This window comes from Mustelus asterias, chromosome 2, assembly GCF_964213995.1.
Source record: "Mustelus asterias chromosome 2, sMusAst1.hap1.1, whole genome shotgun sequence".
Lineage (NCBI taxonomy): Eukaryota > Metazoa > Chordata > Chondrichthyes > Carcharhiniformes > Triakidae > Mustelus > Mustelus asterias.
Genome location: NC_135802.1, coordinates 168,032,766 through 168,045,961, shown reverse-complemented (window position 1 = coordinate 168,045,961; position 13,196 = coordinate 168,032,766). Strand labels below are relative to the sequence as shown.

General features: G+C 47.3%; 1 protein-coding gene across 8 annotated transcripts in view; it reads left to right on the top strand.

Annotated features, from left to right (window-relative positions):
- Positions 1–13,196, top strand: part of LOC144480563 (uncharacterized) — a 140,326-nt gene that overhangs the window by 92,384 nt on the left and 34,746 nt on the right. For 2 of the 8 annotated variants that reach the window (XM_078200200.1, XM_078200208.1), the window contains exon 3: positions 5,047–5,183. The exons of 4 other annotated variants lie outside the window; for them this stretch is intronic. The gene's annotated coding sequence lies outside the window, so the exon portion shown is untranslated. Of the gene's footprint in view, positions 1–5,046; positions 5,184–5,392; positions 5,628–13,196 lie in introns of those variants that run through there. 2 more of the 8 variants (XM_078200181.1, XM_078200163.1) reach the window with 2 other exon arrangements.

Below are 13,196 nucleotides of genomic sequence, written 5' to 3'. Positions count from 1 at the left end.
GGCCTATTTCCGCTGGAGAGGCTGAGATCAACGTGCTGAGCGGGCCATTGCATGTGCGCCGATCTGTCAGTGCCGAGATCCAGACATCCGCAGTGGCCCCACGCAGATTGCCTCCCCATTTCTGGCCAGCTCCACAACACCAGCTCTCTGCCCCACCACCCACCGCCCCCCCCCCCCCCCCCCCCCAATCGCTGGCCTCCTAACCATTCTCGGGCCTAGGCCCGACTTCCCTCCCGGCCTGCATGATCTCTAGCACCCCCACCTTCAATCACCTCCCCCGCAGTGCTGACCCCCCCAGCAGGATGACACCCCCCTCCAGCCCTCCCCAGTCACTGGTCTCTCTCCATCCCCCACCGAGGACGGTTTAAATTAGAATGGTTGGGGGGTGGGAATCAAAATGTGGTGACTGGGAGAGAGGAGGTTGGAATAAAAATAAGAGGGGCTGGTCGGCAGTGTGAGAGGGAGGATAGGCAGGTGAAGGGGAAGGGGAGCTCTCAGACCGAAGGGTTGAGGTGTGTTTATTTTAACGCAAGGAGTGTAGTGAACAAAATGGATGAGCTTAGAGCATGGATTGCTGCTTGGAAGTGTGATGTGGTGGCCATTACAGAGACTTGGTTATCTCAGGGTCAGGATTGGGTAATTCAAGTGCCAGGTTTCAGATGTTTCAGGAGGGACGGGGAAGGAGGCAAAAGAGGTGGGGGAGTGGCACTGTTGATCAGGGATAGTGTCACAGCTGTAGAAAAGATGGATGCCACGGAAGGATTGTCTACGGAATCTCTGTGGGTGGAGGTTAGGAACAGGAAGGGATCGGTAACTTTACTGGGTGTTTTCTATAGGCCGCCCAATAGTAGCAGAGATGTGGAGAAGCAGATTGGGAAGCAGATTCTGGAGAGATGTGATAACAACAGAGTGGTCGTGATGGGAGATTTTAATTTCCCAAATGTCGATTGGAATATCCCTAGGGTAAGGGGTTTAGATGGAAAGGAGTTTGTTAGGTGTGTTCAGGAGAGCTTCCTGACACAGTATGTGGATAAGCCTACAAGAGGAAAGGCTGTGCTTGATTTGATATTAGGGAATGAACCTGGGCAGGTGTCAGATCTATCAGTGGGAGAGCATTTTGGGATAGTGATCATAATTCTATCTCCTTTACACTGGAGAGAGATAGGATCAGCCAAGCTAGGAAAGTGTTTATCTGGAGTAAGGGCAACTATAATGATATTAGGCAGGAAATTAGAGGCATAAATTGGAAAGAGGTTTTCTCAGGGAAATGTACGGAAGAAATGTGGCAAATTTTCAAGGAAAATTTGTCTGGAGCTCTGCACGGCAATGTTCCGGTGCGACAGGGGAGTTATGGTAGGTTACAGGAACCGTGGTGCATGAAAGCTGTAACAGATTTATTCAGGAAGAAAAGAAAAGCCTACAAAAGGTTCAGGGAGCTAGGTAATGTTAGAAATCTGGAAGAGTATACAACTAGTAGGAAGGAACTAAAGAGGGAAATTAGAAGAGCAAGAAGGGGTCATGAGAAGGCCTTGGCAGACAGGATAAAGGAAAACCCCAAGGCATTCTACAAGTATGTGAAGAGCAAGAGGATAAGATGTGAAGGAGTAGGACCTATCAAATGTGACGGTGGGAAAGTCTGTATTGAACCGGTAGAAATAGCAGAGGTACTCAATGAATACTTTGCTTCAGTATTCACAGTGGAAGAGGATCTTGGTAGTTGCAATGCAGACTTGCAGTGGACTGAGAAGATTGAGCATGTGGGCATTAGGAAAGAGGATGTGTTGGAGCTGTTGAAAAGCATCAAGTTAGATAAATCGCCGGGACCAGATGGGATGTACCCCAGGTTTCTGTGGGAGGTGAGGGAAGAGATTGCTAATCCTCTGGCGATGATCTTTGCGTTGTTAATGGAGACGGGAGAGGTTCCGGAGGATGGCGGATGTGGTTCCGTTATTCAAGAAAGGGAGAAGAGATAGCCCAGGAAATTATAGACCGGTGAGTCTAACCTCAGTGGTTGGTAAGTTGATGGAGAAGATCCTGAGAGGCAGGATTTATGAACATTTGGAAAGGAATAGTAAGATCGGAAGTAGCCAACACGGTTTTGTCCAAGGCAGATCATGCCTTATGAGTCTGATTGAGTTTATTGAAGATGTGACTAGACACTTAGACGGGGGAAGAGCAGTAGATGTGGTTTATATGGATTTCAGTAAGGCGTTTGATAAGGTGCCCCATGCAAGGCTTATGAAGAAAGTGAAGGGGCATGGGATACAAGGGGACGTTGCTTTGTGGATTCAGAACTGGCTTGCCCACAGAAGGCAAAGAGTGGTTGTAGATGGGTCTTTTTCAGAGTGGAGGTCGGTCACCAGTGGGGTGCCCCAGGGATCTGTTCTGGGACCCTTGCTCTTTGTGATTTTTATAAATGACCTGGATGAGGAAATGGAAGGATGGGTTGGCAAGTTTGTTGATGACACAAAGGTTGGAGGTGTTGTGGATAGTGTAGAGGGATGTCAGCAGTTGCAACGAGACATAGATAAGATGCAAGACTGGGCGGAGAAGTGGCAGATGGACTTCAACCCAGACCCCACCTGGAGTACTGTGCCCAGTTCTGGTCGCCTCATTACAGAAAGGATGTGGAAGCCATAGAACGGGTGCAGAGGAGATTTACGAGCATGTTGCCAGGATTAAGTGGTATGCCTTATGAGGATAGGTTGAGAGAGCTAGGTCTATTCTCCTTGGAGAGGCGAAGGATAGAGGTGTATAAGATGTTGAGAGGTATTGATAGAGTGGATTCTCAGAGGCTTTTACCCAGGGCTGAAATGGTTGTCACGAGAGGCCACAGGTTTAGGGTGCTGGGGAGTAGGTATAGAGGAGATGTTAGGGGTAAGTTTTTCACTCAGAGGGTGGTGGGTGCATGGAATTGGCTGCCAGTAGTGGTGGTGGAAGCAGATTCGCTTGAGTCTTTTAAGAGACTTTTGGATAGGTTCATGGAGGTTAGTAAGATAGAGGGTTATAGATGAGCCTAGAAGGTAAGGAAATTGTTCGGCGCTTTTCTATGTTCTGTGATCCCTATGCAGAGTGACAGCAGGACCCCCCATCCCCCACCGATCACCCTTTAGGCCCCCCAGGCCCCACCCCCATATGCTGCACCCCCCCTGGCACTGCCCCATGCCTGATGGGCAGTGCCAACGTGTCCCCTTGGCATTGGCACTTTGCTCCTTGGGTAGTGCCATGGGGCACAGACTGGCACTGCCCATCAGGTGCCCATGCCCAGGGGGCACCACATCTCCCACTGCCTGACCCCCCCTGGGGGCCCTGATTTCCCTTCTCTTCGCTCCTGCGGGGTCAGACCATTAGCTCCTCCAGCTATTGTAGTCCCCACTGGACTGAAACACTCTGGCCGGGGCTGGCGGGGAGGGGGGATGCTCGTGAACGCGGAGACTTCAGTCCCGGACCCACTAATCATATTTAAATTATATTACAATGACCGTGTAAATGGTCTTTGTGCCTACCTGCCGATTTCTAGCGTGGAGCAGATGACCCCCCCCGCTGGGAATCCGGTGCTGGAAAACGCTAATGGGGCGCGAATGCTCTTGTGAACCCCATGAATTGGGGAATCTCCCAGCCTGCTGGTGAAGCTGGCTTCAGAGCATTTGGGTGCCATTGCACAGGGCACCCTAATTCTGACAGGGAACAGGGAGACCTCCTCGCACTACCGCCCCCCCCTCCCCCCCCCCCCCCCCCCCCCCCCACCCCCCCGCCACCCTCCACCACCCCACAGACATTGGATACCTCCCACCATCATCAACATTGTCACCCTCCACATCAACACTGGTTGCCAGTATCGGGGCATCAGGACCTGCCCAATGAGTCCCTGGTAGACACCTGACATGCATGTCCACCTCCATCCCATCATGACCCCCCCTCTGTGGCCCACCCCTGTACAATGACCCCCTTGCAGAGCTCCCCTTTTACAGAGCTACCCCACACATAAGCCCACCCGTCATTGTGCATACTGCCCTGTCATAGCCCCACCCCCACTTGGGCCTCACCCCTTGGCACTGCTCCTGGCACACACATGGTGCCAGATGGGCAGTGCCAGCATGTCAGATGAGCACTACCAGCCTGGCACTGCCCGATAGACACTGCCTGGCCATGCCCCTGACCACCCGGGGGCTTCAATGGCCTCACATCCCCCGTTGTGGCCATGGCATCTGGTCCCTGCTATAGTAGTGACTCTCGCTGACATGATGTCAAACTCCACCATATGGCAGATGGTGAAATTTGATTTCCATAAAAATCTGGAATTAAAAGTTTTATGACCATGACAATGATTGTTGTTAAAAACCCATCCGATTTACAAATATCCTTTGGGGAAGGAAATCATAGAAATCATAGAAACCCTACAGTGCAGAAGGAGGCCATTCGGCCCATCGAGTCTGCACCGACCACAATCCCACCCAGGCCCTACCCCCACATATTTACTTACCCGCTAATCCCTCTAACCTACACATCCCAGGATTCTAAGGGGCAATTTTTAACCTGGCCAATCAACCTAACCTGCACATCTTTGGAAATCTGCTGTTGTTACCCGGTCTGGCCTACATGTGACTCCAGAGCCACAGCAATGTGGGTGACTCTCAACTGCCCTCTGAAATGGCCGAGCGAGACACTCAGTTCAAGGGGAATTAGGGACGGGCAACAAATGCTGACCCAGCCAGTGACGCCCACCTGCTATTGGTAGGTCTAGATTAATGTTTTGGATGCTGATGAATATCATCTAAAAACAATTTTTATTCTTTAATATAAATATTTAGTTGTTATTGTTTTCTGTAATAATAGTTTTCACTGTCGGGATTCTAATTTAAATTAGTTACATAAAATGTTTAGAAGGATGGACCAATTAAAAATATCCATGTTTGCTTATATTTCCTGTATTTCTGGAACCTAATCTGAACTGATTCAGTTTAATTTTCAATCCTACCACCTTGATACTTTGGATATTGCAGTTATTCTGACTTTGAGTTAAATTTCCCACCTTGCATTGCCCAGGCAATGTTACTGAGATAGTTTCTGGGATTGGACGCTGAGGCTCCAGGTACAAAGGTGCCATCAAGAAGAAACCATCGTCGTAACGAGGAGCAAAGAGAACCTCGTTAAAGGGTCAAAGAGCCTCGGCAAGGCGAAAGGTGAATTTATTTAACTTTATTGAGCCAGAGCATTGTCGCTGCTTTTTACAGCCACTATAGTTCAAAACTTTCTGATAATGCAGCATGTGCAAAGTCTTTGGTAATATACCTCTGAATAGTCCATATCTCGAACCAATTAGATGCTAAGTCCACCCTCTGTAATGTGGGCGGGCAACATATATATAAATAGACAGTTGGTGCTGCTTTCTACAAAGATTCTGTGTACAGCTGTGGGCAGGATGTGGGTGCTGACACAATTCCTTTCAGCAGTTAGTCAGAAGAGTTGAGGCAGTGCTGCAGGAAGGTGGTTGCATTCGCCTTGACTCTGGGTGGCTTCAGTGAAACCCTCTGAACAGAAACAGAATTTGCTTCCACATCCCAAGTAGGTTGTTGTGTTTCCAAACGTGGTTGCATTAAGGATAAGCTGTTGGCTTTTAAGACCTGGTATGTTTTTTTAAATCTGTTTGATGTGACTGTTGTTATTTTATGCTTATTAATATCGTAAGTCATTCTGTTGTAGAAAAGTACAGCTTTTTGGCAATGCTCGGATTAGCTTACAGTATTAGTAGATTTCCAAGATTTCTCAAAGAATTTGAAGGAAGAGAAAAATTATAAAACTGCACTGATCTGAGTCTTATCGATGTACTCAGTGTCCTAACTGCCACCTTTCTAACTCTTCCTTCAAAGGCAGTGGAGGCGAGGTCACTGAATATATTTACAGTGAAGATGGATAGGTTCTTGTTAGGCAAAAGAATCAAAGGTTACTGGGGTAGATGGGAATGTGGAATTTGAAACACAAATGGATCAGCCATGATCTTATTGAATAGCAGAACAGACTCAAGGGGCCGAATGGCCTTCTTACTTCTGCTCCTATTTGGTGTTTGTTTCAATCTACTACTCAAGTTGAGTTAGATATTGTCCTTCCATGTCATTAATATTTTCAAGATGCTGAACTGTCATTGGGTAACTGCTGGGTTTGCTGCACTGAGTTCTTTCTCTGTAACATCAAAGTCTTTCTCAAGACAGTTCACTGTTTTTTCCCCAATTGTGTGAGGGAAAGTCACAGTCAGTTTCACATTCATGTTCTGATCTATTTAAAGTATTTGTCAATATTTCATTTTTATGTGTAAGGGGAATTTCACAGTAACTTCATTGCAGTGTTAATGTAAGCCTTACTTGTGACTAATAAATAAACTTTACTTTAAGCATCTCAACTACATGATGCAGTTTGGTAGCCGGTAGTTTTGCAAGATAACATTTTGTTATTGGAGTTTGTTGGACAAAAATCTTCAGCCAGATTGCTAAATGTCAAATATAATAAAAGCAGAATCTGCTGGAAATAGTCAGCATGTCGGGCGGTGTCTGTGGATAGAAAAACAGTTAATGGGGGGGATTTCCCTCCAATTCATGGTGGGCGCGTTTCGCAGTGTGACATGAAAATATTGCCAGAAGACCCTAGACACATTTCCTGGTGTAAATGTCAGACACAATTGTGGAATGTCATTATAATACATTTGCAAATCATTATTGGGCCCAGATACCAGAATCATACGCCCATGTCAAATTTAACTCCGGCCGATGTATGAGTGGACTCATGCACCTGACCAGCATAACTGAGCGGAGCTTGGGGTGTGTCCACTTACTCGGGACAGCAATTGCAGAGCGGATCCATGTTGCAGGGCGGGGTGGGGAGTGGGAGGGGAGTGGGTGGGAGTGGGGAGAGGGGTGGTGAACAGGCAAGTTAGCAGAGCCACTTTGCCTTGGCTGCATTGTGGGGCTGGGTCACAGGCTTCAGTAAAGGGCTGGGGGAAGGGAAGGGAACCTCGGGGCAGTTTGGCAAAGGCTTCCTCTGACTTGGATGTCTTTGAGCTATGTGCAGAGGTTGACGCCGGGCGTATTGAAGCCCTGAGGTGATGGTGGGCAGGGAATGAGAGGCTTGCAGCCAGTAATCTGATGTGAAAGCTGTGATTCTAAATTTTGTATATGAAGTGCCAGTGTGAAGAGCTGACATCCTGTTGGCCGGTCAAACACCAATTCACCTGCCCAAAATCAGACTTTGCTCATTTCTGGTACAATTCTGCCCAATGTTTCATGTTGATGACCTTCCTTTTGGGCTAAAATCTGACATTCTTCTACATTTATGTACATTGTGTATTTGTTTGCATTATTTTAGCTGGATTTTGTGAAATGGGTGTAAATTGGGAGAGAGGAGTGTGCAGCGGGACCTGGGTGTCCTTGTGAACCAGTCACTGAAGGTAAGCATGCAGGTGCAGCAGGCAGTAAAGAAGGCAAATTGTATGTTGGCCTTCATTGCAAGAGGTTTTGCGTACGGGAGCAGGTATGTGTTGTTGCAATTATACAGGGTCTTGATGAGGCCACACCTAGAGTATTGTGTGCAGTTTTGATCTCCTTTTCTGAGGAAAGATGTTCTTGTCTCGTGGGAATGCATCGAAGGTTTACCAGGCTGATTCTAGGGATGGTGGGACTGATGTATGAGGAGAGATTGACTAGGTTTTTGCTGGAGTTCAAAGGAATGAGGGGGGATCTCAGAGATTTATAACATTCTAACAGGTCTAGACAGGATAGATGCAGGGAGGATGTTCCCAATGGTGGGGGAGTCCAGAACCAGGGGTTACAGTCTGAGGATTCAGGGTAGATCATTTAGGACGGAGGTGAAGAGACTTTCTTCACCCAAAGAGTGGTGAGCCTGTGGAATTCATTACCACAGGAAGTAGTTGATGCCGAAACATTGAATGTATTCAAGAGGCGGCTGGATATAGCACTGGGGAGGAATGGGATCAAATGTTATGGGGAGAAAGCAGGATTAAGCTGTTGAGTTGGATGATCAGCCATGACGTAATGAATGGCGGAGCAGTTTTGAAGGGCTAAATAAATAGGCCTCCTCCTATCTTCTATGTTTCTATGAAATAAAATTGGGAAGTTTAAATTGTGAGGAAGAAAATAGCTAGATTATTCTAACTTAAGCTCAGGTATTTCGGACAACTTAACTTCACAAAATGGAAAACTAAAGCAAGGACTTCCCCTCAGATCCTCTTTGCACTTCCTGGGCATTTGATAAAGACAGATAATGAAGATCTTCCAACAAATTATTTCATTATTCAAAACAAAAACCATAACTTTACTGATATCAAAACAGTGACATCTCAGCCAGTAAACGCTGCTCCTGTCTTCTGGTGTGACACAGCTGAGAGTGGCAGCTTGTTGTTGTGTATAATGTGTATCTTTGAACAAAGAACAATACAGCACAGGAACAGGCCCTTCGGCCCTCCAAGCCCGCGCCGCTCCCTGGTCCAAACTAGACCATTCTTTTGTATCCCTCCATTCCCACTCCGTCATGTGGCTATCTAGATAAGTCTTAAATGTTCCCAGTGTGTCCGCCTCCACCATTTTGCCCGGCAGCGCATTCCAGGCCCCCACCACCCTCTGTGTAAAATACGTCCTTCTGATATCCGTGTTAAACCTCCCCTGCCTCGCCTTGAACCTATGACCCCTCGTGAACGTCACCACCGACCTGGGGAAAAGCTTCCCACCGTTCACCCTATCTATGTCTTTCATAATTTTATACACTTCTATTAGGTCACCCCTCATCCTCCGTCTTTCTAGTGAGAACAACCCCAGTTTACCCAATCTCTCATAACTAAGCCCTTCCATACCAGGCAACATCCTGGTAAACCTCCTCTGCACTCTCTCTAAAGCCTCCACGTCCTTCTGGTAGTGTGGCGACCAGAACGGGGCGCAGTATTCCAAATGCGGCCGAACCAACGTTATATACAACTGCAACACCAGACCCCAACTTTTATACTCTATGCCCCGTCCTATAAAGGCAAGCATGCCATACGCCTTATTCACTACCTTCTCCACCTGTGACGTCACCTTCAAGGATCTGTGGACTTGCACACCCAGGTCCCTCTGCATATCTACACCCTTTATGGTTCTGCCATTTATCGTATTGCTCCCCCCTACGTTAGTTCTACTAAAATGCTTCACTTCGCATTTATCTGGATTGAACTCCATCTGCCTTTTATTTGCCCAAATTTCCAGCCTATCGATATCCTTCTGTAGCCTCTGACAATGTTCCTCACTATCTGCAAGTCCAGCCATTTTCGTGTCGTCCACAAACTTACTGATCACCCCAGTTACACCTTCTACCAGATCGTTTATTTAAATCACAAACAGCAGAGGTCCCAATACAAAGCCCTGCGGAACACCACGAGTCACAGGCATCCAGTCGGAAAAAGGCCCTTCCACTACCACCCTCTGCCTTCTGTGACCAAGCCAGTTCTCCACCCATCTAGCCACCTCCCCCTTTATCCCATGAGATCCAACCTTTTGCACCAACCTACCATGAGGGACTTTGTCAAACGCTTTACTAAAGTCCATACAGACGACATCCACGGCCCTTCCCTCGTCAACCATTCTAGTCACTTCTTCAAAAAACTCCACCAGGTTAGTGAGGCATGACCTCCCTCTCACAAAACCATGCTGACTATCATTAATGAGTTTATTCCTTTCTAAATGCGCATACATCCTATCTCTAAGAATCCTCTCCAACAACTTCCCTACCACGGACGTCAAGCTCACCAGCCAAAATTTCCCGGGTTATCCTTCCTACCCTTCTTAAATAACGGGACCACATTAGCTATCCTCCAATCCTCTGGGACCTCACCTGTATCCAGTGACGAGACAAAGATTTGCGCCAGAAGTCCAGCGATTTCATCTCTCGTCTCCCCTGAGCAGCGTTGGATAGATTCCATCAGGCCCTGGGGATTTGTCAGCCTTTATATTCCCTAAAAAACCTAACACTTCCTCCCTTGTAATGGAGATTTTCTCGAACGGGTCAACACTCCCCTCCAAGATACTCTCAGTCAACACATCCCTCTCCTTTGTGAATACCGACGCAAAGTATTCATTTAGGATCTCCCCTACTTCTTTGGGCTCTAAGCATAATTCCCCACTTTTGTCCCTGAGAGGTCCGATTTTTTCCCTGATAACCCTTTTGTTCCTAACCTATGAATAAAATGCCTTGGGATTCTCCTTAATCCTGTCTGCCAAGGACATTTCGTGATCCCTTTTTGCCCTTCTAATTCCTCGTTTGAGTTCTTTCCTACTTTCTTTGTATTCCTCCAGAGCTCCCTCCATTTTTAGCTGCCTGGACCTAACATACGCCTCTCTTTTTTTTTTGACCAATCCTTCAATTTCCCTGGTTATCCACGGTTCTCGAATCCTACCCTTCCTATCCTTTTTTTACAGGCACATGCCTATCCTGCAGCCCTAACAACTGTCCCTTAAAAGACTCCCACATGCCAGATGTGGATTTACCCTCAAACAGCCTCTCCCAATCAACAGCTGCCAATTTCTGCCTAATCCCACTAAAGTTAGCCTTCCCCCAATCCACCACCTTATCCTTGGGAAACCACTCATCCTTTTCCATCACTATCCTAAAGCTAACAGAATTGTGGTCACTATTTGCCACATGTTCCCCTACCGAAACTTTGAAGACCTGACCGGGCTCATTCCCCAGTACTTGGTCCAGTATAGCCCCCTCTCTAGTCGGGCTATCTATATATTGTTCCAAAGAACTTTCCTGTACGCATTTTACAAATTCCTCCCCATTCAGACTCCCAGCCCTACGCGATTTCCAGTCTATACCAGGGAAATTGAATTCTCCCACTACAACAACCCTATTTTTCCTGCACCTATCCATTATCTCCTGACATATCCGTTCTTCCACTTCCCTTGGGCTGTTGGGGGGCCTGTAGTATATCCCCAGCATAGTGACTGCGCCCTTCCTGTTTCTGAGCTCCACCCACAGTGACTCGTTACACGACCCCTCTGAATTGTCCTCCCTCTGCACCACTGTAATATGCTCTCTAACTAATACTGCTACTCCCCCACCTCTTTTGGCCCCTCCTCTGTCTTGCTTAAAACACTTGTAACCCGGAATGTTCAGTTGCCAGTCCTGTCCCTCTTTCAACCAAGTCTCTGTCACCGCAACCACATCCAAATTCCTCGTAAGCATTAAGGCCCTACGTTCGTCTATCTTACCTGCTACGCTCCTTGCATTGAAGTAGATGCACTCCAGACCTCCAGGCCCAGTGAAGTCATCCTCCCCCCAGAGTGCTCTTCTTCTTTGCCAGCCTTGTCCCAGCCCCAAGCTCATCCTCAGCCTTTACACTTGTAGACATAATTTTTTGATCCCCACCCCCCTGCCATATTAGTTTAAACCCACCTGAACTGCACTAGCAAAACTCCCAGCCAGGATATTCGTGCCCTTCCAATTTAGTTGTGACCCATCCTTCTTGTACAGGTGCCATCCTCTCTTGAAAACTTCCCAATGATCCAGGAATATGAAGCCTTCCCTCCTGGACCAGTCCTTCAGCCAAGCGTTCAATTGTACTATCTCCCTATTCCTAGCCTCACTGGCCCTAGACATTGGGAGCAGCGCAGAGATTGCCACCCTGGAGGCCCTACTTTTTAGCCTATTTCGAAACTCCCTGAATTGCTCTCGTAGGATCACCCTGCTCTTCCTATCTACGTCATTTGCACCAATGTGTACAATGACATCCGTTTCTTTATCCTCCCCTTTTAATATGCCTCCTATCTGCTCAGAGACATCCAGTACCCCAGCACCAGTTAGGCAGACTACCATCCTGGAGTCCTGTTCGCACCCACAGAATCGCCTGTCCGTGCCTCTAACCGACGCGTCCCCCACCACTATTGCTCTCCTAATCTCTCTCTTTCCTTTCCTTTGCTTGAGTGGGATGTCAGTTCACCATGCTGGCTGGAGAAAGAGCAATGAACTGGAGAACATCATTCACTATTTGTTTCCAATTTCCTGAAGAATTTTTCAGAAAAGCTGCAATGTATATTTTGGCAAATAGACTTCTTGTAAGCATTAACTTCTCTATTTGGCTGTTTAGTTCTTCCAACTTCTAAAGTTAAAAGCAGAAAATGGGAATTCCCCCATTTTTACAGCTTATTGCCTGAGGTAGCTGAACCACAAAATGGAGAAGGTCGCACCTTCATTCCTAAACATTTAAATTCATTCTTCAGATCGAGACTTTGCTGCCAAGATCTGCATTTGTTGCCCATTTCGAACAACTCGATGCCTTCCTGCGTCAAGCACATTGCATTGAGTCTGGAGTCACATGTAGACCTGACAGGTTAAGGACAGGTTTCCTTCCCTCAAAGGCATTAAGGAGCTGGATGGGTTTTCACATCGATCAGGTTGTTATGTGGTCATCATTGCTGACACTAACTTTTTCATTCAGGATTGAATTAACTCACTGACTCTAAGCTCGCAGGCTGATATGATATGAGAATTTGCATCCGAATCATTAATTCAGGATTTTGGAATTCTCAGCTCGTCAAATCACCACAATGCTGCAGTCTCACACTCTACACTCTGAGTGCTACAGACACTGGCAGTGATCTTATCAAAAAATTCCAAGTGCTGAACGAGCGTGAGAACGGGAGAGTTTCAGAACCATTTATTGGGCGAGCTTAAAAATGCAATCTTATGCCACCTTGTGCAAAAATAATACACAATCTGTTTCTGAGGAATGGGGCGGGGTCTAAACCTTGCTGGAAAGTTGACAACTTCATACTAGAGGGCACAATTGTGCATGTGCAGATCTCTGAGAAGTCTGTAAGCGCCCCCCCCCCCTCCCCAAACCCCCCACCGGCCCGATTGATCACTGCCCACCCTCCCACCCCCGGCCTGACCCATCCCTGCTGCAGAGTGCACAGTTCCCCTTAGGCCCTACACCCATCATGGCCCCGTCCCCTCAGCCCCCCCTTGGAAAAATGTGAGGGGATGCATTTTGGAGGATTAAATTCAGATGTGAATTGTGCTGTAAGTGGTAGAATCACGCTGACACTATAGTTAAGAAAGCCCACCAATGCCTCTACTTTCTCAGAAGACTAAGGAAATTTGGCATGTCAGCTACGGCTCTCACCAACTTTTACCAATGCATCATAGAAAGCATTCTT